Genomic DNA, 23425 nt, shown 5'->3' on the forward strand with positions numbered 1-23425 from the left:
GTCAGAACACTGTTGCAGAAGCAACGAAAAAATGCATCCCAGTTTCAGAAGGACACAAAATCCCCAAGACTGGCTAAGTTTCACGGAAGCTCGAAATTTAGTGCGGACGTCAATGCGAGATGCTTGTAATAGTTTCCACAACGGGATGTTGTCTGAAACTATGGTAGAAAACCCAAAGACATTCTGGTCGTATGTAAAGTACACCAGTGGCAAAAAAAAGACAATTCCGTCACTGCGCGATAGCGATGGAAATGTTACCGATGATTGTGCCACTAAAGCGGAGTTACTAAATACAGTGTTCCGTAATTCCTTCACGTAAGAAGACGAAGTAAATATTCCAGAATTCGAGACCTGAACAGCTGTTAGCATGGGTGACATAAAAGTAGATATCTTAGGTGTTGCGATACAACTCAAATCACTTAAGAAACGGTCCAGGTGATATACCAATCAGGTTTCTCTCAGAGCATGCAGACACAATAGCGCCTTTCTCAGCAATCATATACAACCGCTCTGTTCCTAAACACAGAAAAGTAGCACACGTGACACCAATATTCAAGAAAGGAAATAGGAGTAACCTATTGAATTACAGACCCATATCACTGACATCAAATTGCAGTAGTATTTTGGAGCATATACTGTACTCGAACATTATGAATCACCTTGAAGAAAATGGCTTATTGATACATAATCAACACGGATTCAGAAAATATTCTTGTGCAACACAGCTAGATCTTTATTCCCATGAAGTAATGAGCGCTGTCGACAAGGGATCTCACATCGATTCTATATTCCTAGATTTCCAGAAGGCTTTTGATAACGTTTCTCTCAAGCGAATATAAATCTAATTGCGTGCATATAGAGTATCGTCTCAGTTGTGTGACTGGATTCGTGATTCTCTCTCAGAGAGGTCACAGTTCGTAGTCGGTCTAAGGCGCTGCAGTCACAGACTGTGCGGCTGGTCCTGGCGGAGGTTCGAGTCCTCCCTCGGGCATGCGTGTGTGTGTTTGTCCTTAGGATAATTTAGGTTAAGTAGTGTATAAGCTTAGGGACTGATGACCTTAGCAGTTAAGTCCCATAAGATTTCACACACGTTTGAACATTTTTAACAGTTCGTAGTGATAGACCGTACATCATCGAGTAGAACACAAGTCATGTCTGGCGTTCCGCAAGGTAGTGTCATAGTCCCTCTGCTGTTTCTGATTTATATAAATGATCTAGGTGATTATCCGAGCAGCCCCCTAAGGTTGTTTGCAGATGACGCTGTAATTTACCGTCTAGTAAAATCACCAGATGGTCAATTCCAATTACTAAATGATCTCGAGGGAATTTTTATATGGTGCGAAAAGTAGCAATTAGCACTAAACAAAGAAAAGTGCGAGGTCATCCACATGGGTACTAAAAGAAATCAGATAAATTTTGGGTATACAATAAATCGGCCAAATATAAGGGCTGTCAATTTGACTAAGTATCTAGAAATTACAATTACTAGGAACTTAAATTAGAAAGACCACATAGATAATATTGTGGGAAGGCGAAACAAAGACTGCGCTTTGTTGGCAGAACACTTAGAAGATGCGACATACCCACTAAAGAGACAGCCCACATTACACTTGTCCGTCCTCTGTTGGAATATGGCTGTGCGGTATGGGATCATTACCAGGTAGGATTGACGGAGGACATCGAAAAAGTGCAAAGAATAGCAGCTCGTTTCGTGTTATCCCGCAATAGGGGTGAGAGTGTCACTGATAATGATACGCGAGTTGGGGTGGCAGTCACTGAAACAAAGGCGTTTTTCTATGCGGCGAGATCTATTTACGAAATTTCAGTCACCAACTTTCTCTTTCGAATGTGAAAATATTTTGTTGACACCCACCTACTTAGGAAGAAATGATCATCATAATGAAATACGAGAAAACAGAGCTCAAACGGAAAGATTTAGGTGTTCCTTTTTCCCACGCGCCATTCGAGAGTGGAATGCGAGAGCAGTAGTATGAAAAGGGTTCGATGAACCCTCTGCCAGGCACTTACGTGTGAATTGCAGAGTAACCATGTAGATGCAGAATACGCTACGCGGGAACTCCGTCAGAAGATAGGCAACCTCATGATTATGGAGCAAATAAAGCAGACTGCCCGAAATTCTACGAAACGTCGCGGCAGTCCGACAGTCGGCTGATTGCTATTCTAGAAAACGAGCAACACAGCAGAAGGACCACCAGATGGCTCTACCTGCTGTGCCAGTGATGATACATCAATAACACGACAATAAGCTGTTAAGAAAGAACACGCTTTAAGGGAATGGAGGAAAAGTTTTCAACAAACTTAACCTGCACAAGAGAGACGTACAAGACTATCTATTTAGGATTGGTCGTGCTGACATAACCTGTCAATAATATCATTTGCTGTCTGGCTAGCTGTACAAGTTACACGAGATAGTTAGTTACTTGCTCCATATATCTTCAAGTGATTCTTTTATTGAAATGATGTTGAATGAGTGGGTTTATGAAGTATATATACGTATTTAGTGTTAACAATAATCATACGTGTTTGTGCTTAGATCCGCCTACATAGCTGTGAAGTGTAATGAAATGATCCTGGGTTTCGAGCAGATATGCTAGTCCTGGATAGAATCCGTCTGGCCGATTAACGATGAGGGCCGACGTGGTGGTCAGGCTGGATGTCGTTTTTAGGCCTTTTCCCCTATCTAACTAGGTGAATATCAGGCGGGTACCAAAGTTCCTCCTCAGGTACACGATTGTCAAACATTTAGAGTGGGTTAGCACACTTTAACGTGCATAACGCTACACATTGGAATACACATATTCCGTCACAGAAGGTAAGGGGATACTGCCAGGAATGGTGCCTCGCGAACCATTAAATTGACCATGTCTTCCGGTATTCCACTATATGACAGTGCGGACCCCATTTTTGAGCAGGACGAAAATAGAACAGCAAGAAGAAGATTTGTATCTGTGCTTAGGTTCCAGCTGTCGACCAGCATCTCCCTACCGTGCGGTGCTCCTCCACAACGGAACCCCCACCACTGCCACCATCCCCTCCCATACCACACCGTCAGCGAAACTACGGACCGAGTCACCTCGAACGCTCTCTACTACAGTTGCGTGGCGCAAGTGACAATACCTTACTCGGCGAAAGACGCCAGCGAGTTTGTATGAGGTTCTCGAGGTAAGCAGGCCCCAGAGGCCGGGTCGGTGTGCGATGAGCTCCTCGGCCGACGAGAGCCGCCTCCGCCCCCGCCTCGCCCCCGCCTCTGCTGACGCGGCCCATCGGCGGCGGCCGAGGCCGAGGTCGAGAACGGCAAGTGGCGCTCAGCGCTCAGCGCCACTCCGCCGCATCTCCACTCTGTTGCGACTCACGCGCAGCCTTGCGCTTCTCGTGTAGCTGCCGGTGTGGGGGTTTATAACTTCCTACTTTATTCCAGGTAAATAAAGTCCACTGGTAGTAAAGTCCGCTGTTGGCTATAATATTGTACCACCACGACAGCAACGTTCAACAAACGTCATATCTGCATGAACTGTACTTCACGTTTGGATGCGCATATGATATTTTAGCTCGTTGTAGGGCATTCATACGAAGCAGGTGCGAATACCACCATCTACATATTGCATATCAGGAATGATTTGCAGTAGTTTTCTCATTCGAAAATAGGATTTGAGTGTTGGTTGTTTCTAAGAAGATCGTATCATACCCCGTGTCAGAAGGAGAAAAGTCCACCGGATGTGTCGGAATTTCAGGCTGGTGGCCTATCGGGAATGTAGTTTTTCGTTTGGTGGTGATAGTGCCCAGGTTGCATGGAATTCAGTGGCTATCAAGTGGATGTAGAATCGATGGGCTGACGAGAGCCATACTCAATGTCATGCAGAATCTAAATGATTCCACGCAACTAGCGCCCGAGAGGAGGGACATATTCTTAACCTGACCGTGCAGGATCACATAACTGCATCACGTGACTTCAATCAGGAAACAGACTTATTTGCAACTAGATATGTGACGACACTCGCACTCCGACGAAGTCTGCAACACCATGGACTGTCGCCACGCCTACATGATCAGCGTTGTGACTTTGCTTGACGCAGCAGCAGAGAAAGGCGCACCGACAGTGGTGAGCCTGCTGCGTTTCTGGCGATTGAGCAATATGGTTAGGAGAAGGGAAGCTGTCAGTTGAACTAAATAAGACAGAGTAAGATTTGGAATAAGTACTCAAATGTCAAAAACTACGAGTGTTTAACAATTTCTGACTTTATTCAGAAGACATTATCAACCGCTGATACACAGCTCTACGAAATTTTACCTACAAAGACACCAAGTCTTTAAACAGAGACGGTGACTAGCTAGCACTGTTCAATCTACTTCAGATGGAACTGTCGGTACTAAGTGAGCCTGCACTCGCGACACGAGAGCTAAACGATTGCACCATATGCACTGCAGATAACTGCTTCACCCTCCCTGACCAGTCTCTTCGGCTGCCTTTGCAGATACACCTACCAACTTCCTAATCTGGCCCCCATCATCTCATTGGCTCTACCTGTGCACTATTCTTCGAAGGCTGAGTGGAGGGAGGCGTCTGGCGTTAAATTATGTCATAGACTTGTTTTAGACTCTTCCTGGCGTAAAGGAGCCCTTTCAAAGACTCGCTCCGTTATCCCTCTTACCTTCGCTCCTTGCCCCAGATTGTGTCACTGTTGTTTATACAGCTTACAGTACGCGACCACCACAACACTGACGCCTCGGGTCAATTTTTTTATCCGATTCGTTGACGAGTCTTTGACATTTTAACTAACCACCCTCCAAGGTCTAGATGTTATTGCACAACTTTCCCTTTCCCTTTGTAATGTATCGAAATAACAGGAAATGGTCTTTTCCTGTGGATACTAGAAGACCAACGTCAACACTGTCCTCGAAATGACACGTTACACGCTACTGATAAAATTTTGAAAATCAGTGTTTTCAACGTACTGCGGAATGAATCTACTGTCTCCAGCGGTTATATCGCTCAAAACCAGCGTAATAACATGACTAGTTGAGAGGCAATGGTTTTTTCGAGTGGAACAGGAAACTCAACGAATAGCAGTAGTACAGTGCAGCTTCTAATGTGCACTCTTCACCGACTAGCGGAGTACGCAAGCAGATGTTGGCAACCACAAACATCGGAAGAAATTTTACCAGCTATAGACTTTGTCTCAGAAATGTCACATGGTGAGTTCCTGCTCCCCTCGTTCACAAGTGTGTGCAGTGCAATTGTGACTATTTTTTTCGCAAAAAGAGCGTTACGAATGTCTGTCTGGATAATAAATGGTATATTGTAATGTAGTAACTTTCGGCGAGTATTTTTAACGACACTACTCTGACTGCATCGAAAATGGTTGTCAGATGTATTGGTCAGTTTTAACATGTTCAGAGAATAATCACTATCCGTTCTGTAAGTACCTCCCTCTCTCACCACGCCCATATACTTCTCATAGATCTCCTTTCAAATGTGACAAGCTTTTGTATCTTTCTTTCAGTTAGTGTTCAGCATTCAGACCATAGGGGACAGCGGGGTGTATAACGGAAATTTAGATACTCATATTCGCAGAATTAGTTTCGGGTTTTGGCTTAAAGTGCCTCTGAAGGAATATAGACGTGTCTCGTAGCCAGCAGAAACTCTCATTTACAGCAATGATAATTGCTTATATCATTTATACCTCCTCCCCAGGCACTTGTAATTGTCTTTGCATGTTCTCTCTCTCTCACTCTCTCTCTCTCTCTCTCTCTCTTTCTCTCTGTGTGCTAAATGAAGTTCGATCATATAACATCGCCATAGTCAATGTTTTTGTAAAACCGTCCAGAAAATGTAATTAAAAGCAGGAAATAAAGAAAGCTACTTACGCTGCTCCAGAGACAGCCATTCTTATGAGTCACTGAGTTCCTGAATCACTACCTAACCGACACATGAAATCTGTTGCAGTCCATAAAGTACTATATCTGCGAAATGCTTTGACATCGCACAAGCAAGTGAAAATCAGTAATGCGGACGCCTTCTCTATGTAACTCGTTTCATATTCCATGGTGACCACGTATACAAAGCAGTAAGGCAGAATTTTAATGCGTCTGCGAGGTGACAGAGGAATTTTCGGCGTGAAACTGAGCTCGCTTTCACGTTATGGGCCTCGCTTATTCGACAGTGCTACTCAAAACGCCGGCGAAACAGTGGCGAGAGCCGCGTATTTCTGCCAATTAGCGCCGTATTTATGGCGTCAATAAATCTGCAGTTTGATTAACACGCGTGTGGCACTACATAATCCCGAGCTAATGCGGCGTCGGCGCTTGGCGAGGGGTTGGTCTACAAACAGTGGCGGTCTGGAAGCTGGGCAGGCTAGCTAGCTAGACCTGCCCCAACGGCACTGACCTGCACTACGTGTGGTGGCTTGAGACGCAAAGTGCAGTAGCTGGCGTCACAGATTAGGGATCAAACGCGAAGCGAGCGTGAGTTTATGTTGAGGGCTGCAAATTTTACAAATCGAGGCACGGCTGTTACATCAGTGCTAATGGGCTACCTTTGTTCCCGTTGTAGTTCCGTGAGTGTAACTAGTCTGAGAACTGTGGCGCAGTGGTCGCTTCATTCTCGTCGACTCGTTGTTTCTTACTGAATTATGCAGGAGAGTAAGGTTACCGTTGCTTAATATTAGCATCATAGAAGAGTACACCATCTTACTCCTGTGAAGTATCATTGAAAATGCGACTGACTGATTCTCAGAATCATATGGCCTAACGAAATGGTTTTTCGCGAGATTGTGTAGGATGTAAGCTGAAAATTAACTGATGCTGTGTACAGAATTGCACGTGAGGTCTGGGATATGTTTTCTGCAGAAGTTCACGCTTCAAACGAAAAACATTCATTTCTAGAGCAATGCAAACAAAATGGTTGTATTCTTGTTTATTGAGAAAAGATATGTGCTACTCTACCGTATCTTCCTTCGCCGTCGGCGTTGTCGTTGTTGCCGTGAGACACCGTTATACCAAGAGGAAAGGCGCGTCGATCTTACAGCATGAGATATGATGATCTTAAGCCATTGACAACACACAACGGTCACGGTAGCACCTGATTCCAGAATAGCTGCAGTAGTTAAGATCTACGAACTATCCCCTGTTGACCAGGTCCCCAAAACTTAACTCATAAGGAGATCCCTTCAAAGCAAATTGGCATAACGATCGTCTATAAAGGCTTCGTACAACGAGAAGAAATGTTACGGTTGATGGAATAATAACAGATACGACAAAACTGTCTTGTCTCTTCTGCTTTATTTAACATAACTTCGTTCACAGTTTCATTTCGCATTCACCACTCATTCACCGAAACCCTTTGATGAACAGTTTTGGTTGCTTAACACCAACCGTCAATGATAATGATACAGCTTTTCTCCTTTTTATAAATTGAAGCCCGCTCTCCGTGATATAATAAGAAAAAAACAGGTCTCAATACCGCGTCCCTCGCGAGATGCGAATAGACTTATCCCGGAATTGACCGCCCTGTAGGTGTACTCAATTTAATGACCACACTTCGCTGTCTGCTATTTCGCGTAACTGAATGTCCATTTGTTAGTCTGACTATACACTGTAGCTATTTAAAATTCGCCCCTATATTTTTCACAGCGCACAATTAGCACTTCGTTACTTATTTGTTTTTTTTTGTTTTCCTTCTAAGAGTAAACGAAAAAAAGACGCCGTATAATCGGCTTAGTCGACATAAAGCAAAACACCTTAATATGCCCAATTTCACCTCTTCTTATAGGATCGGCTACCTTACTTATTAATTTACTACATATTATTTCCAATAACACTAAACAGGTATCGCCGTTATGTTTTAATTGTATTCAAAAGCATGTTACTACTATTATGACCAACCAAATCGTCACAAATCGCGCGGCGTGCATTTTTAATGATAACTTTACGCTATTCAATTAAATCGCGTGGCGTGCGTTTTTAATGATAACTTTACGCTATTCAATTTCCGTTACAGCTATATTGACTCGTAATGTTACACTACGTCATACGAAAACTGGGCAGAGATCAGTGTGACTCTTATATTCTTATATCCGTGCGACCGAAAGATTCCCTTTTCATCTGTGTTTGTTCGTGGCAACCAGCGTTTATGGGTAAGAATGAGTTGCGTAGCCTACCTTATTATTCTCTCCTGTGGGTTTTTCGAAGACTGTTATAAATTAATTTCAATAATTAATCACCATTTATAGATTCCACTTCATCGGAATATTATGTTTTCTGGCACTGTTGTTACAGTCTTAGTAACGCCTCGAAAGTGTTTGTTTGTGAGTCTACCAGCACACGGGGACGCCGAATTCGGAGATGACGTCAAAGCGAGTATACGGAGCTCATTTTTGATCTCTGAATACAGGTGTATTAAAATTTCGAGGAAAACTGAGGAAAACATTTCACTGTCTAAAACGGCCAAATACGGCATCCTTTCGAAGAGATCAGTTCAGGGCCGTAGTGAATTTGTTACAAGATAGGCCCCTACCCAGGGCAGAGGCACTTTAGCAGCGCATAAACTGATCAGAAAAAAGAAAGGACTGTTTAGGAGTTAAGTAGCAGAGGCATGTGATGTCTCCCGTCCGTCGTGCTCTTATTTTCTCTCTACGAGAAGAAACCTTCCCCTTCGGCCTGCGGCTCTAAGTACTCACTGTTTTGACAGTGACATTTCTACAGTGTCATTTCGTTCGGATAACATTGCAAAGAAACTGTTCCTATCCGACAGAAGTCTATCGCTAATATGGTTTATATGACAACAGCATTCTTGGATCTGACAGCTGCTGCCTATTAGCTCACTATGGAGTCTTTCTGTTACTTCTCTCCCGCATTAAAGGATCCAAATGTCGGCGTGACGGTGCTCGAGCAAGTATGCTGTCTGACATAGTTGACAGAAACTGGCGACAATCTAAAACCTGAGGACTGGTGTAAGAGACGCAAAAAAAAAAAAATTGAAAAAAATGGGAAGCCTGCGGTATCTAGTGGAGTGCCCCTCCAGCCTATTCTTTCGCTGCTTCAAATTTTCAGTTCGTACCAAATGCTGTATGAAGAAGTAAATGTATAAAATTTCGCTTTAAGCCATCAGTAACTGAATAATAATATCACAGACGTAGTTAGTCGTGGGGTCTATGGACAGATATACTTTCTTTGCACTAATGTTCAACGTGTATGAATAATCACATGCTGTGTCATCATTCTTCGGTTGCATTTCTCAAGCCTCTGGTGCAGTAGGGCCAATGAAAATGGGTCTTGCTTATACGAAGGTCATTCCATAATTCGTGGCAACTATGATACATTGGACGTACATGATTGTGACATTACCGCAATGGCGGTAAATACATTCGTAAGCCCGCGGCAAACATTACCGAAAACATCCGACAGAGGGCGACTGTATGCGAAGGTGGCACGGTACCAGCCCCTGAAACACTCAGTGAGAGCTTGGCTGTGGTGCAGGATGGATCCTCCCGCACCCACGCTACTCAATCCATGGGATTTCCATATCATTCCAAAAATGAAGGGATCACTGGGTGGGAGGCGCTCTGCAAAGTGGACAGATATTCTCACGACATTTCGGCTACAGGTCTTACAACTGATGGCAATGCCAACGGCATTCAATGCATTGACCATGGTTCACAACGGTTTGTGGGTGCATTGCGGAACTATTTTGAAGGAGAGTAGTGGATTTTGATTCATTTTTGTTTCATTTGTAACCGAGCGCAATAAATTTTGACAGTGTTCCAATGCATATGGTTCATTTAAGCCTTTGCCGTGACCCCTTGTACTGGACCCCGTTTTATGAAGGCATTCAGAAAGACATTGCCTTACCGGTTCGGTGCACATCATGGAACTCCCATGTTGTTGCATTATCAGAAGATATACCGTAGGTGCCATGACATATGAAAAGGGCCTCGTATTCTAGCCATTTCGTTGTTCTAGTGGGAATGAAACTGTGGCCCATGCTGAACCATCGAAATTTAGTTTTCTTTGGTAATCACTAGTTAATGGATGTTATGTAAAAAGTTGGTTTTCTTTTTGCTTATAGAGAAAAAACTGTACCTGTAACGTCCCGAAGCAGCGCGCTTCAATCGGCACGAAATTCTATTTCACATAAAAATACATGTTTTTTGTAATATTTTATGTAAATAATTACTTCAAAATAGTTTATCTAAAATCCACATAATTTGTCACTTTACTTTGTTATAGATATCAAATTTAACAACAAACAGTTCGCTCAATGTCATATTTTGAGAACACAATTTCAATTACCTTCGTTCATAAACGTATTTCGTAGTAAGTGACCTGCACTGCACGTGCGACAGTCTTCAGTCATTTCCCTGGTCCTGTGTAAAGCGGAGTGAAATTTTTGTAAACCCTCGTTGCCAGTTTTGTAAACGCCTCGTACCTACTGATGGATAGCCCGAGTTGCCACCGGTGTTACGGTAGGCCGAGTTTGTGAGTTCGTGAGAAGGCTTCTCGTGCAGTACACTGCTAAGGCAATTACTCTCTGACACTAATGCACAGCTACGCCACAGTGTCAGGATAAGAGAACGAAGGCTCTCCAACTCTCGAACACGAGAGTAACAGATTTCCACAAATGAGCTAAAAATTGCTATCCTTGTGACTTGTCGAATAATGAAGTCCGCAACACTGCTTGTAATATTGCCCAGAAAAGCCCTCAATGGCTAAGTGAAAATAATTTTAGGTAAACTTCACAGTACAAAGCAAATGCAATTTACAACTACCTGTTCACTGTAGGAGTTCACTAAACGACGATCCCAGTCTAAGTCAGCCCCAGACGATGATATATAAGCAATTGGTCGAGATTTGCTGTTCTATCTTCCGAGTAGGCTTCCTTCAGTTGTCGTCCGGTCATTGTAAGGCTGTACTCGGCCGGCCGTGTACTCGGCCGGCCGTTGGCAGAGGCGAATTCGATATCTTCATCCTCAGCCCCGCCCGTGGCAGTGGTGGAACTCGCGCAAGTGGTGGGTCTCTATAGCACTGGCACCATCTCGCATCTTTGCGATTGTGGTGCTTTTGCCTTGGCTGTATTTTGTTCTGACGACACAGCAGAAATGAGTGGTGATACGATGGCGAAAGTAAAGACAAGTGTTCACTCTCGGTTGCTGGGATATGTTCCTGTGTTTAATCGCACCTTTAAAAGTGATGAAAATAATATATTCTATCAAAAATATGAGAATCAATAAATGCAGACCAGAGATCTCAAGTCCTGCAACATTCAGTAGGTAATAAATACGAGTGTGGCAACTAAAATAGTAGCACTATTTATTCACAACCGATACAAAAGAGTCCTTCAGAGTAGTCACCAGTGTTGTGTAGAACCCGTTGCCAGCGATGTGGAAGGCGTTAGCAGAGCCTGTTCTGTTGATGGTGCAAATTGAGGGGTCTACTGACTGACAAATCTCTGGAGCAGTTCTGAAGCGAATGACATGAAGTGGCTCCTTCATCTTCGGAATCAAATCAAAGACATAAGGACTTAAGCCCGGGGAGTATGGTGGGTGGTACAGTACTTCCCAGTCCCTTCGACCGAACAGAGCACCCACAGCTTGCGCTGTATGCGTCCGCGCATTGTCGTGCAAAATGACGGGTGGTTTGCGCCGAAAGTGTCACCGCTTCTTTTGCAAAGCTGGTCGCAGACGATGCTCCAGAAACGAACAGTTATACTGTGCACTGACGGTGGTTATCGCTTCAGAACTGTTATATTTCTAATCAACATTATTATGAAAAGAATACATTGCTACTCATCGTAAAGACGACATTGAGTTGCAGACAACGACAACAAAAGGTTCCGCATTGAGCTTTGGCCCAAAGCCTTCTTCAGAAAAGAAAATACACACACATTCACACAAATAACGACACCTCACACACACGTGACAGCTATTTACGAGCACTCGGAACATTAACAGTAGTGCCGGCTGTGGTGGCCGAGCGGTTCTAGGTGCTACAGTCTGGAGACGCGCGACCGCTACGGTCGCAGGTTCGAATCCTGCCTCGGGCATGGATGTGTGTGATGTCCTTAGATTAGTTAGGTTTACGTAGTTCAAAGTTCTAGGGGACTGATGACCACAGCAGTTAAGTCCCATAGTGCTCAGAGCCATTAACAGTAGTAAAACATGGGTAAAATTTCAAAATGGTTCAAATGGCTCTGAGCACTATGGGACTTAACTGCTGTGGTCATCAGTCCCCTAGAACTTAGAACTACTTAAACCTAACTAACCTAAGGACATCACACACATCCATGCCCGAGGCAGGATTCGAACCTTCGACCGTAGCAGTCCCGCGGTTGCGGACTGAGCGCCTTAACCGCGATGGGTAAAAGTATATAGTCACATTAAAATAGGTGATGTTGAATGAATTAGACTACGAAAGTAGACACTAGAAGTGGTAAGTAGGTTTCACTACTTGAGCAATAATATAAGTTAAGATTCCCGCTGTGTAGAGGATATAAAATTCGGAATGGCTATAGCATGAAAAGCATATGTGGAAAGGAGAGTTTGTTAATATCTATGTATATTTCTGTACTAACGTGTCTCTCCTCTAGGTATTTGACTGTGGAATGTAGCCTAGCACAGAAGTGAGTCATAGATGAAAAATAGTTTACACTAGAAGAGAATAGGAACTTGCGAATTTTGTTGGTACAGAAGAATGCTAAAGAGTAGAGGGATAGAACGAGTAACTAGTAATGAATTACTGGAGCAAATACGAGGAAAATGAAATACATGGCTTTACACGAATAAATGAAGGAATCGGTTGGTTGGTCATGTTTTGGAGCATCAAGAAATCGTCACTTTGATAATGGGTGGCAGTGTATAAGTAAACAGCTCTCAAGGAATAGGCCTTAGGCCTGTTCCGACTGGCATACTGCTTCCTAGAATGCCGTATGACTGTGGGACATCTGACCAACACGTCGACAATCTCTCCGGCCGTTAGTGTCTGTAGATGATTTCTGATGATACAAGTGCTTCTTAATTCAAATATCTCCTCGTTTCACCTGACGGGTCTGAGTGGACCACGCTCCAGGTCTCTTTACCTAAAAAAAATTCGAAGTGGGGCAGGGACTGGAATCCTCTGCTACGAAAAGGGTATATAGAAGTGTGAGAGTATAAATTGTAGTGAGAGACCATGAAATTAATACCAAAGGCAGGTTCAGATGGATGTAGGTTGTTGTAGAAATGCGGTGATGGAGAGGCGTGCAGAACGTAGATTAGTGTGGAGAGATCAGTTATAGGACTATGAAGATTAAACATACAAACAGCAAGTAAAGACGAGTCCATTAACACTTGTCTGAAGAAAGCATCCTTTCCCCGTAGACCGACCCTATCGTAGAAGAAAACAGCGAAATTTACGCATGCACGGCCAGGAAATTATAAAAAGTTTGAGTCATTATTGTCAAATTTTTCATCTGTAACTTCAACCCGAGAGGCCGGTTGCACAGAAAGTTTGCTCGCCCTGGGCAGGTCGGTGCTGCGCGCAGCTTCCTGTGCCACTGGCTGGGAGTAACAAGGCGCTGGCGTGTCGCGGTCCGGCCAGGCACTGCCCGGGCCGGCGACGTGGCCGGCTGATTTATCGCCTGGGAAATTGCGCGCCCGGCCTGAGTCGCGTTCCTGCTCGCCCACACCGCCACCCGGCGCTCCACACTCCTCGCCACTTGTACCGCGCTCTCACTGCTGACGACCATAATATCCGCAGCTCCAGCACGGCTGCACTTTCTCAACCACCCTATGTCACCAGGCTCCTTACGCAGGCTGTTCCGTAGTCCCTCACGCAGCTCCCCTCCTGCACTCTACCTTGATCATAAAATGTAGGGAAGTTAGGTTATAACCGGGTATGGGGCTGAAACCAGGAGCCATCATATTTCTCTTTACGAGTTGGTGACATTGTATTTTGGCCCTTACGTGATGAAGACTGCCGGCAACCTCAGTATATATTACACTACTGGCCATTAAAATTGCTACACCACAAAGATGACTTGCTACAGGCGCGAAATTTAACCTACAGGAAGAAGATGCTGTGATATGCAAATGATTAGCTTCTCAGAGCATTCACACAAGGTTGGCGCCGGTGGCGACACCTACAACGTACTGACATGAGGAAAGTTTCCAACCGATTTCTCATACACAAACAGCAGCTGACCATCGTTGCCTGGCGAAACGTTGTTGTGACGCCTCGGGTAAGGAGGAAAAATGAGTACCATCACGATTCCGGTCGGATTGTAGCATATCGCGATTGCGATTTATGGTATCGCTACATTGCTGCTCGCGTTGGTCGAGGTCGAGATCCAGAATATGGAATCAGTGGGTTCAGGAGGGCAATACGGAACGCCGTGCTGGGTCCCAACGGCCTCGTATCACTAGTAGTCGAGATGATAGGCATCTTATCCGCATGGCTGTAACGGATCGTGCAGCCACGTCTCGATCCCTGAGTCAACAGATGGGGTCGTTTGGAAGACAACAACTATCTGCACGAACAGTTCGACGACGTTTGCAGCAGCAAGGGCCATCAGCTGGAAAACCATGGCTGCGGTTACACTTGACGCTGCATTACAGACAGGAGCGCCTGCGATGGTGCCCTCAACGACGAACCTGGGTGCACGAACGGTAAAACGTCATTTTTTCAGATGGATCCAGGTTTTGGTTACAGCATCATGCTGGTCGCATCCGTGTTTGGCGACATCGCAGTGAACGCACATTGGAAGCGTGTGTTCGTCATCGCCATACTAGCGTATCACCCAGCGTGATGGTATGGGGTGCCATTGGTTACACGTCATGGTCGCCTTTTCTTCGCATTGACGGCATTTCGAACAGTGGTCGTTACATTTCAGATGTGTTACGACCCGTGGCTCAATCCTTCATTCGATCCCTGTGAAACCCTACATAGCAGGAGGATAATGTACGACCGCATGTTGCAGGTCCTGTACGGCCCTTTCTGGATACAGAAAATGTTCGACTGCTGACCTGGCCAGCACATTTCCAGATCTGTAACCAATTGAAAAGTCTGGTTATTGGTGACCGAGCAATTAGCTCTTCACAATACGCCAGTCACTACTCTTGATGAACTGTGGTATCGTGTTTAAGCTGCATGTGCATCTGTACCTGTACACGCCATGCAAGCTCTGTTTGACTCAATGCCCCGGCGTATCAAGGCCGTTATTACGGCCAGAGTTGGTTGTTCTGGGAAAATGTAATCACATGTCAGTTCTAGTATAACATATTTGTCCAATGAATAACCGTTTATCATCTGCATTTCTTCTTGGTGTATCAATTTGAATGGCCAGAAGTGTACCTAATTTACAGGGGGTGACGTGAGAAAAGGAAACTACCAATTGCGTCAGCTGCATCCGGACTTCGCGGGGAATCAGCGTCGATGAGTGAAAATGTGTGCCAGACAGAGACTCGAACCAACGATGTCCTACTTACTAGGCAGTTGCGATGACCACAGCATTGCTGGGACATGGTGTTTATCGCAGATGCTTGGCCTATCCTGGCACGCTCCCAGGCAGATTCACTTTCCCATCTAGTCACAACTATCCAAGAGTCCCCATCTATGTCCTCTAAGCTTCCCAGTGGATGTCGAACGTAAATGTGCATCCACACTGAAAGCTGTAGATTCATTTCACACTGAGGGGAACCATTTATACATATGTGTGGAGTCTTTTATTTCGAGGCGCGTAGTGTGGACCGACGGGCTGCCATCTTATTTCTTTCCTAAAGATACAAGATGTCGAATTTACACTTTCTTTTCACTATTTTACACCGGCTGCTGTGAACATCAACCAGGAAATTTATTTCAGCAGCCTAGCTGATCTTGTGTTGTCCTTTCTTCTCTACAGCTATATGGTATGTCGTGATATCGTCTCCCAAGTCTCGGACTTCCTTATTACATGTCGACTGCCTCCCTAAGTCGATCCCTAATAATCTCGTAGAATATATCTGGAATTATATGAACAGCAGGTGATATGTAGCAACAAATATGCTCGCAATCTGATAGCTCAACGACTCAGTATGTGACTTGAGCTGAAAATCGCATACGTGAATCAGCCTGTGGACACTTTTCTTCGAAGAATAGAGGTCACTATCAAGACCAGAGGCAGTGCTACACGGTGTTAAGTTGAATTGCCTTTGAGGTGACTAACTTTTTATCCAATTGGGTCAGCGTGTCATTGGAGTACAACAGAATATGCACAGCATCAATCTCACACTGTGATTTAGCGATTTATGATTTCTAATGAACTGTAATATGTAACAAGTTACCACAGAGCAGGGTCAGTCACGGAGCGAAAATTGCAGCCGTAGATGATGTGCTGTACCCGTGCTGTCCGAGGCTCAGCGTGTCCTCGCAATACTCAGGATGTCGCGTACGTAGTCGGTAACCGGCGACATAGGAGCGCGGAGTGCCATTTTTCGGTCCGCATGACGTGGTATAAAGGACGTTCAAAGGTCCAGTGGCTATTTGCACAAATGCTGAGAATTCTCAGCGCCCGTTATCCGATCAAGTGATCGACGGATACCGCAAATCTACAATGGAGTTACATTACAACATCATGGAGAAAGAATTTAAAGATTTGCTTGACGATGAAAGACAAACAATTACAAAGATCGAAAGACGATTTTTGAGGGATTCATTGTTCTGTACATCAAGAAGTACTTTATGCTAAATTTGCAGGCATGAAGCACGTGATGAAATCGGTGGTACGAATAACAAATTTTCTGAAGACGCAGAGATTATCACACTGGCAGCTGCAACAGTTCCGGAAGGAATTGAAGGAAAAGTATGAGAACTTTGTATATTACGGCAATGTACGGTGGTTAACGCAAGTAGCGTGCCTGGAACTGTTTTTCAACTTGAAACTCGCTGTTATTGACTTTATGAACAATAGAGGGAAGCAGGAATAGTTACTAGAACATCCATAAAAGGATTTTAGACCATGGATTTTAAGTGGAGTTGACTGCAGTAAGATGCTAAGAAATGGGAAACAACTTATTCCTGATTTGATTGTGATGGATTTAATAATAAAATCGCATTGTGGAGAGACAAATTCAAACAAAAAACGCCATCTATTTCCCTAAGCTCACTGGCATTTAGGAAGACGCCAAAATTTAATAATTCTTCGTGATGTTGAAATATTTTATGAAGATATTTGTCTAGCTGTTTTGAGGACACTGTCAATCTTGCATCTGTTTTTCAGCTGTTTGCGGGACTGCCTGCCATTCTAATTGAAAGTGATTCTGTGCATCTGCAGATGGAACTGATCGAACTGCAATGTTATTCCCATTTTAAAGAAAAATTATTTTACTTGAGTTCTATGTCATTTTCATAGGGAAGACATTGCACACCTCCGTAATAAAATTGCAAATTAGGTTCAATATTGCGATGAACGATGTGCACCTAAGTCATTTTTCTATTATGAGATTAAATAAGTTACAATTACATGGCAACCGAGGACGAAAATTTTCGAAATTGTCTGTATCTGACGTATGCCGAAAATTTAAAACAGATAAAAATTTTATTCTGTCTTCAGCGCAAAAAATAGTGAGATTATACTTGTGATCCATATTATTGAGAAATATGAGACCAAGCCGGAAACAATCCACTCAATGTTATTTACGCAAATGCATTGCCTACTATATGGGGCGCTTTTCTCTCTCTTCCCCTTGCTCCAATTCAGACAGCATGGCGTGAAAGTGGTGGACGTATGCAGCCAAGAGAGAGAGTGCATGCAAACCACAGCATGGCATGTAAGCATAATTCTCGTCCCTGCCTTGGCACACAATGGTATAATGAAGACACCTGTACATATATGCAATAGATCGTAAAGCTCATAAAATAAGTTTCCTATAATTTTCGTTGGAAATGTGCTTTCATATCAGTGAGCCAATGTTGATCCAGTAGCAAGTATTATTGAAGATCTTCTAGACTGAACTACAGATACTAGCAAGGCATGAAATATTATTAGGCAATTACAGATATTTGGGTAATTTGTTTATCTACCCCTGAATTATTTTCAAGAGCTGAAGTGGAGTGAGACAGTCACTGAATTTGGTAGCTTGAAACGTACTTAGATGGAAAATTTGGAAATTTGTGGTAAGAATTAGGGGACCAAACTGCTGAGGTCATCGGTCCCTAGGCTTACACACTAATTAATCTAACTTAACCTAACATACGCAAAGGACGACACACACACTCATGCCCGAGAGAGGACTCGAACCTCCGATGAAATGAGCCGCTCGAACAATGACAAGACGCCTAGACTGCGAGGTTACCTCGCGCGGCTGTATTTAGGTGAATCATAAATTTCACTAAGACATCCTACACAGCAATATACTCGTATTTCAGACATTTTGCATAAAGCTGGGAACAGTAATGGACTGAAGTATTCCTGTGACTTTTAGGGATTGGTTGGCTACCAGTCACTGGATAAGCCTCGGTTCTAATCTGAATATCTGGACCTGGCACAAACGTTTCCTCCGCGTTCTGGTACTAATTAAACAGTTATAAGCACAATGTAACTTCGCCCTTTCACGTGGGATGCAAGGAGCGTAAGCACACAACCACTGCCTAGTTTATGGGCTGCAGAGAGATGAGTGTGTACGGAAATGAAGCTCCGCGTTTTCGCCGCTGCGCACGCTGTAAACAGGGGCCAGTATCGTTTTCACATTGCTTGCCACATTACATTGTTTAGTAGCTGAGGACTGGAAAGAGCAAGAATATTCTGCAGTTGCCCGAAGTCACACAGTTTCCACCGATTGCTTCCCACCAGCCAAGGGCCAACATATATTATGAATGGACCCTCAGCGCATCGTGTAAAGCATGTGCAGGATTACACGGCCAGCGTGTAGAAACGCAATCGCGTCAGTGCTGGGTAGGTCCGCTACTCTGTTCCGAATTAGCGGCCGCCTCAGGTATATATAGCTCACTGAACTGAGAGCTTCATCTGAAACACTCTCCCTCCGACTCGGCCACACTGCGGGCATGGAGACTTGCACACTCCGGTTGTACAGTAATCCTCCTCAGTAGCTGCAAATGGTTCAAATGGCTCTGAACACTATGGGACTTAAAGTTCTGAGGTCATCAGTCCCCTAGAACTTAGAACTATGTAAACCTAACTAACCTAAGGACATCACACACATCCATGCCCGAGGCAGGATTCGAACCTGCGACCGCAGTGGTCGCGCGTTTCCAGACTGAAGCGCCTAGAACCGCTCGGCTACCCCGGCCGGCCTCTGTAGCTGCAATTTGCAGGAAAATGCTGTGAGGCGAGGCGGCCATCTGGATACTCTTTTGCTAACTTTGCTTATGTCTTGATGACATTTTTATTTTTCGTGTACCTTTCGTGTTTCGACTTTCCGTCATTTTCGAAGGCTACAAAAACACAACATAAAACTGGTATCAGAAGAAATTGATAAGAGACATAAAACAATGGCTATAATATGGCTTCCGGGCTTACCATTGCTACGTCAGTCAAATAAAAACATTACATAGATTGTATCACGTCAGCATTCCCGAGCACGAGAGAATTGCAAACCGCAACCAAGTGAACATATTTTGAAAGCCAAGTAGACCTAACTGCTAGGCGGCGCTAGCTCCGTGGTACACGCTACAATTTGTTTTTGTAACAAATTCATCGTTGCAACTATAAAATGATTTCATTAGTCAATATGAGAATTACTTACAATGTTCTACAAAACATATTACCTTAAAAATAATAATTTACAGCTTTTTGTTGTTGTCTAATATATTGAGAGATCGCTCTGATTGGCGCCGAGGCCGAATGTCATTTAACAAACAAATATTTTCTTTTATTTACAACTTGCAGGACATAAATTTCTACCATCAGTAAAAAATCATAAATATTTATTAAAAGGTAAAGCTGTGTAGATTACTTGACGGTTCTAAGGGTATCGATTAAAGTTGGGCCGCTTAAAATACCATACATAAGATCTTCAGTAGTAGTATGACCACAATTTTTTTTCTGTGAATAACAAACGTTGTAGATCGCCATGTCACAATTAAGAGAAGGGCGATCTGCAATACCTTTTATTCACAGAAAACAATTTTATGGTCATACAACTACAAAAGTTCTTATGTACCGTATCTTAAGTGTGTCAGCTTTAATCGATTGTCTTACAATCCTCTAGTAATCTACATAACTTTAACTTCTATTAAATATTTATGAACTTTCACTCATGGTGGTAATTTATGTGCTTTAAGTTGTAAATAAAACAAAAGATTTGTTCGTTAACAGACCGTTGACTTCAGAGCCAATCAGCGCTATCTCACAATATATTAGACAAAAAAAGCTGTAAATATTATTTTGTAAAGTAATATCCTTTGTAAAACATTGTACGTAATTCTCATATTGACTGGTGAAATTATTTTATAGCTGTAAGGGTGAAAATTGTGATTGTAAACAGAAACCAATTACACAATGTTCCACGTACCAAGCGCCTCCTAGATGTCTGGTCTACATGGCTTCCAAAATGTTCACTTGGTAGCAGTTTGCACTTGTCTCGTGCTCGGGAATGTCGAGGTGATACAATGTAGGTAATGTTTTTATGTGACTGACATAGCAATTGTAAGGTGGGATTCCATATGCTAGTCGTAGGAATATGTCTCTTATCAGTGGTAAAAAATTTTCATGTAGTCTGACACCAGTTGTATGTTGCATTTTTGTAGACTTTGAAAATGACAGTAAGTCGAAACCCGGAAGGCAGATGAAAAGTAAAAGTTATGAAAAGACATCAGTACACTTATTAAGAGTGCTTTCTCAATAGGTTTTAAGGACACTGCTGGTAAAGTAAACTGATTCTCAGACACATGATAGCCTCATTCTTCAGATTCATGATGAACTGCTTATCATATCGTTAACGATCACTGTTACTCCACTATATCTGTATATAGTTATCTCCCAATATAGACTGTGGGTTGTGCACTCACTTCCGATCGTCAGCGCAACCGAGAATGGAAGTGAAATAATCATATCCTCCAGATCTTATGAAGAGTTCGAGGTACTGAAACAAATTTTTGGCAAAGATAGCAAGCAAATTTTTCCACAAAGCAAAGGCTGAAACTTTCTTATCTATTGCGATGTACGAGAGACTATAGACTTTTTAAATGAAATGATACGGTATTTCGAAGTGCTATCAACAGCTGGTGAAATAAGAATTAGTATGGATCCTGTAACACTATAAATGAAGGCATCACACGTTTTCTTAAACAAGCTTTAGGTTTTCATAAGTTATTGACATTCATTTGTCCTCAGTTGTTTGATTAATACTGGCCTATTTCATGATTCTGTAGCAATCGCTGCTGCATTAGCATATTATTGAGGTGAAATTGTCGAAACACCGCTGTGTGTGTACAAGGCAGGCAAAACTAAATCACTCTCTGATCCAGTTACAGCGGATTCCTGTACCCATTGTATTCTTAATAATAAGAGGCTGACTTGTTGAATTTTTATCGCACTGGCATAACCTGTTGATATGATCGTTCGCAGACTCACTAGCTGTAGCTTACAAGTTTTGCGAGACACAAGTTTGTGCGAACGCTTATGGTGTAGAACTGGGAATGCCGTGTGACTCGGGCCTCCCATCGGGTAAACCGTTCGCCTGGTGCAAGTCTTTCGAGTTGACGCCACTTCGGCGACTTGCGTGTCGATTGGGATGAAATGATGATGAGAAGAACAACACAACACCCAGTCCCTGAGCGGAGAAAATCTCTGATCCAGCCGGGAATTGAACCCGGGCTGTTAGGTATGACATTCCGTCGTGCTGCACACTCAGCTAAAAACGGGGGACGCTGTAGAACTACGCCTTCCCTACAACATTGCCCGGTTCGCAAGGAGCCGGCCGTTGTGGCCGAGAGGTTCTAGGTGCTTCAGTCTAGAACCGGTCTGCTGCTAAGGTCGCAGCTTCGAATCCTGCCTCGGGCCTGGATGTGTGGGATATCCTTAGGTTTAAGTAGTTCCAATTCCAGGGGACTGATGACCTCAGATATTACGTCCCATAGTACTTAGAGCCATTTGAATCATTTTCGTTCGCAAGAGAGACCCAACCACTACCTTTGTTCTAGATGCTTCAGTCTGGAACCGCGCGACATCTACGGTCGCAGGTTCGAATCCTGCCTCGGACATGGATGTGTGTGATGTCCTTAGGTTAGTTAGGTTTAAGTAGTTCTAAGTTCTAAGGGACAGATGACCTCAGATGTTAAGTCCCATAGTGCTCAGAGCCATTTGAACTACCTTTGTTCCGTCGTTACCGCGTCTTCTGCGCAGATAGCAGCCTAGTAATTTGGCACGCACGCTACTTTTGGTTTCCTTACACATAATGTTAGCTAATTCGTGAAAAAGAAAACAGAGCTACATCGAAAGCTATGGTTAGTGCGTAGTGCAGTGAAAACGGTATTTGCCGCTGTTCCGTACCTAACAGTGCTCCATAAAGCGCTGTGTTTACACAGTCATCGAAAATTAGACTACCCCAGCTATGGGGATACGTCTCTCAGCCAACTTGACAACAAGATACTGCAGAAGACGTTCAAGCAAGTTAGCATGGCACAAAAGAGCGGCTGTTTTTTCCTCCACCTTTGTGAAGCGCTATAGGGACGAGCCTGACGGTACGGAAGGAATAATGGCTCACGAAGGAAGTAAAGCCGCCTTCCATAATCGGCTGCCTGCAAACTCTGGTATACGGCCGGGCGAGGCGCGTAGCACTAATGAACTGCGAGGAACCTTTTCAGCAGTCTTTTTTAAACTTATTATGATAAGTGGACTGTGGGAAAATCGGAAAAGAAAAGAATAGAAGGGTTCGAGATGTGTTGTTGCAGATGATTTTGAAAATCTGGTGGACTAAAAAGATCTCAGATGAGGAGGCTCTACGAGGAATCTGCGAAGAGATGAAACTTTGAAAACATTGACAAGTTGGTGAGAGAAAATGATAAGACATGAGTTAAGACATCAGGGAATAACTTTCATGGTACTCCAGGGGGTAAAATCTGCAGTGCTATTCGAGGATGTAGAGCTCTCTCTTTAAGCACTGAAGGATCCCCTAGACACTGAGTATCGAACTACTGTCTGACCAACTCAAGACACTAAAACTACCATTCACAGTTAACTCTTATTAGCAGCATTACACAGGAACAAAAATCGATAATTAAGAACGATAAGTTTGTCAATCAGGCAATTTAAGTAAATGCTTCAACCAACGACCTGTGCTTTTCTTTTCTTTAAGTCATCAGTCTTCTGTCTAGTTTGATGTGGGCCACCACATTTTTCTCCTGTGCCAACCTTGTGATCTGAAAGTAGCAGTTGCAAACGGCATCCTAAGTTCTGTGCTGGATGTATTCCTATCTCTGTATTTCTCCAGAGTTTCAA

This window comes from Schistocerca cancellata, chromosome 9 (genome assembly GCF_023864275.1).
Source record: "Schistocerca cancellata isolate TAMUIC-IGC-003103 chromosome 9, iqSchCanc2.1, whole genome shotgun sequence".
In the NCBI taxonomy this organism is placed as follows: Eukaryota; Metazoa; Arthropoda; class Insecta; order Orthoptera; family Acrididae; genus Schistocerca; species Schistocerca cancellata.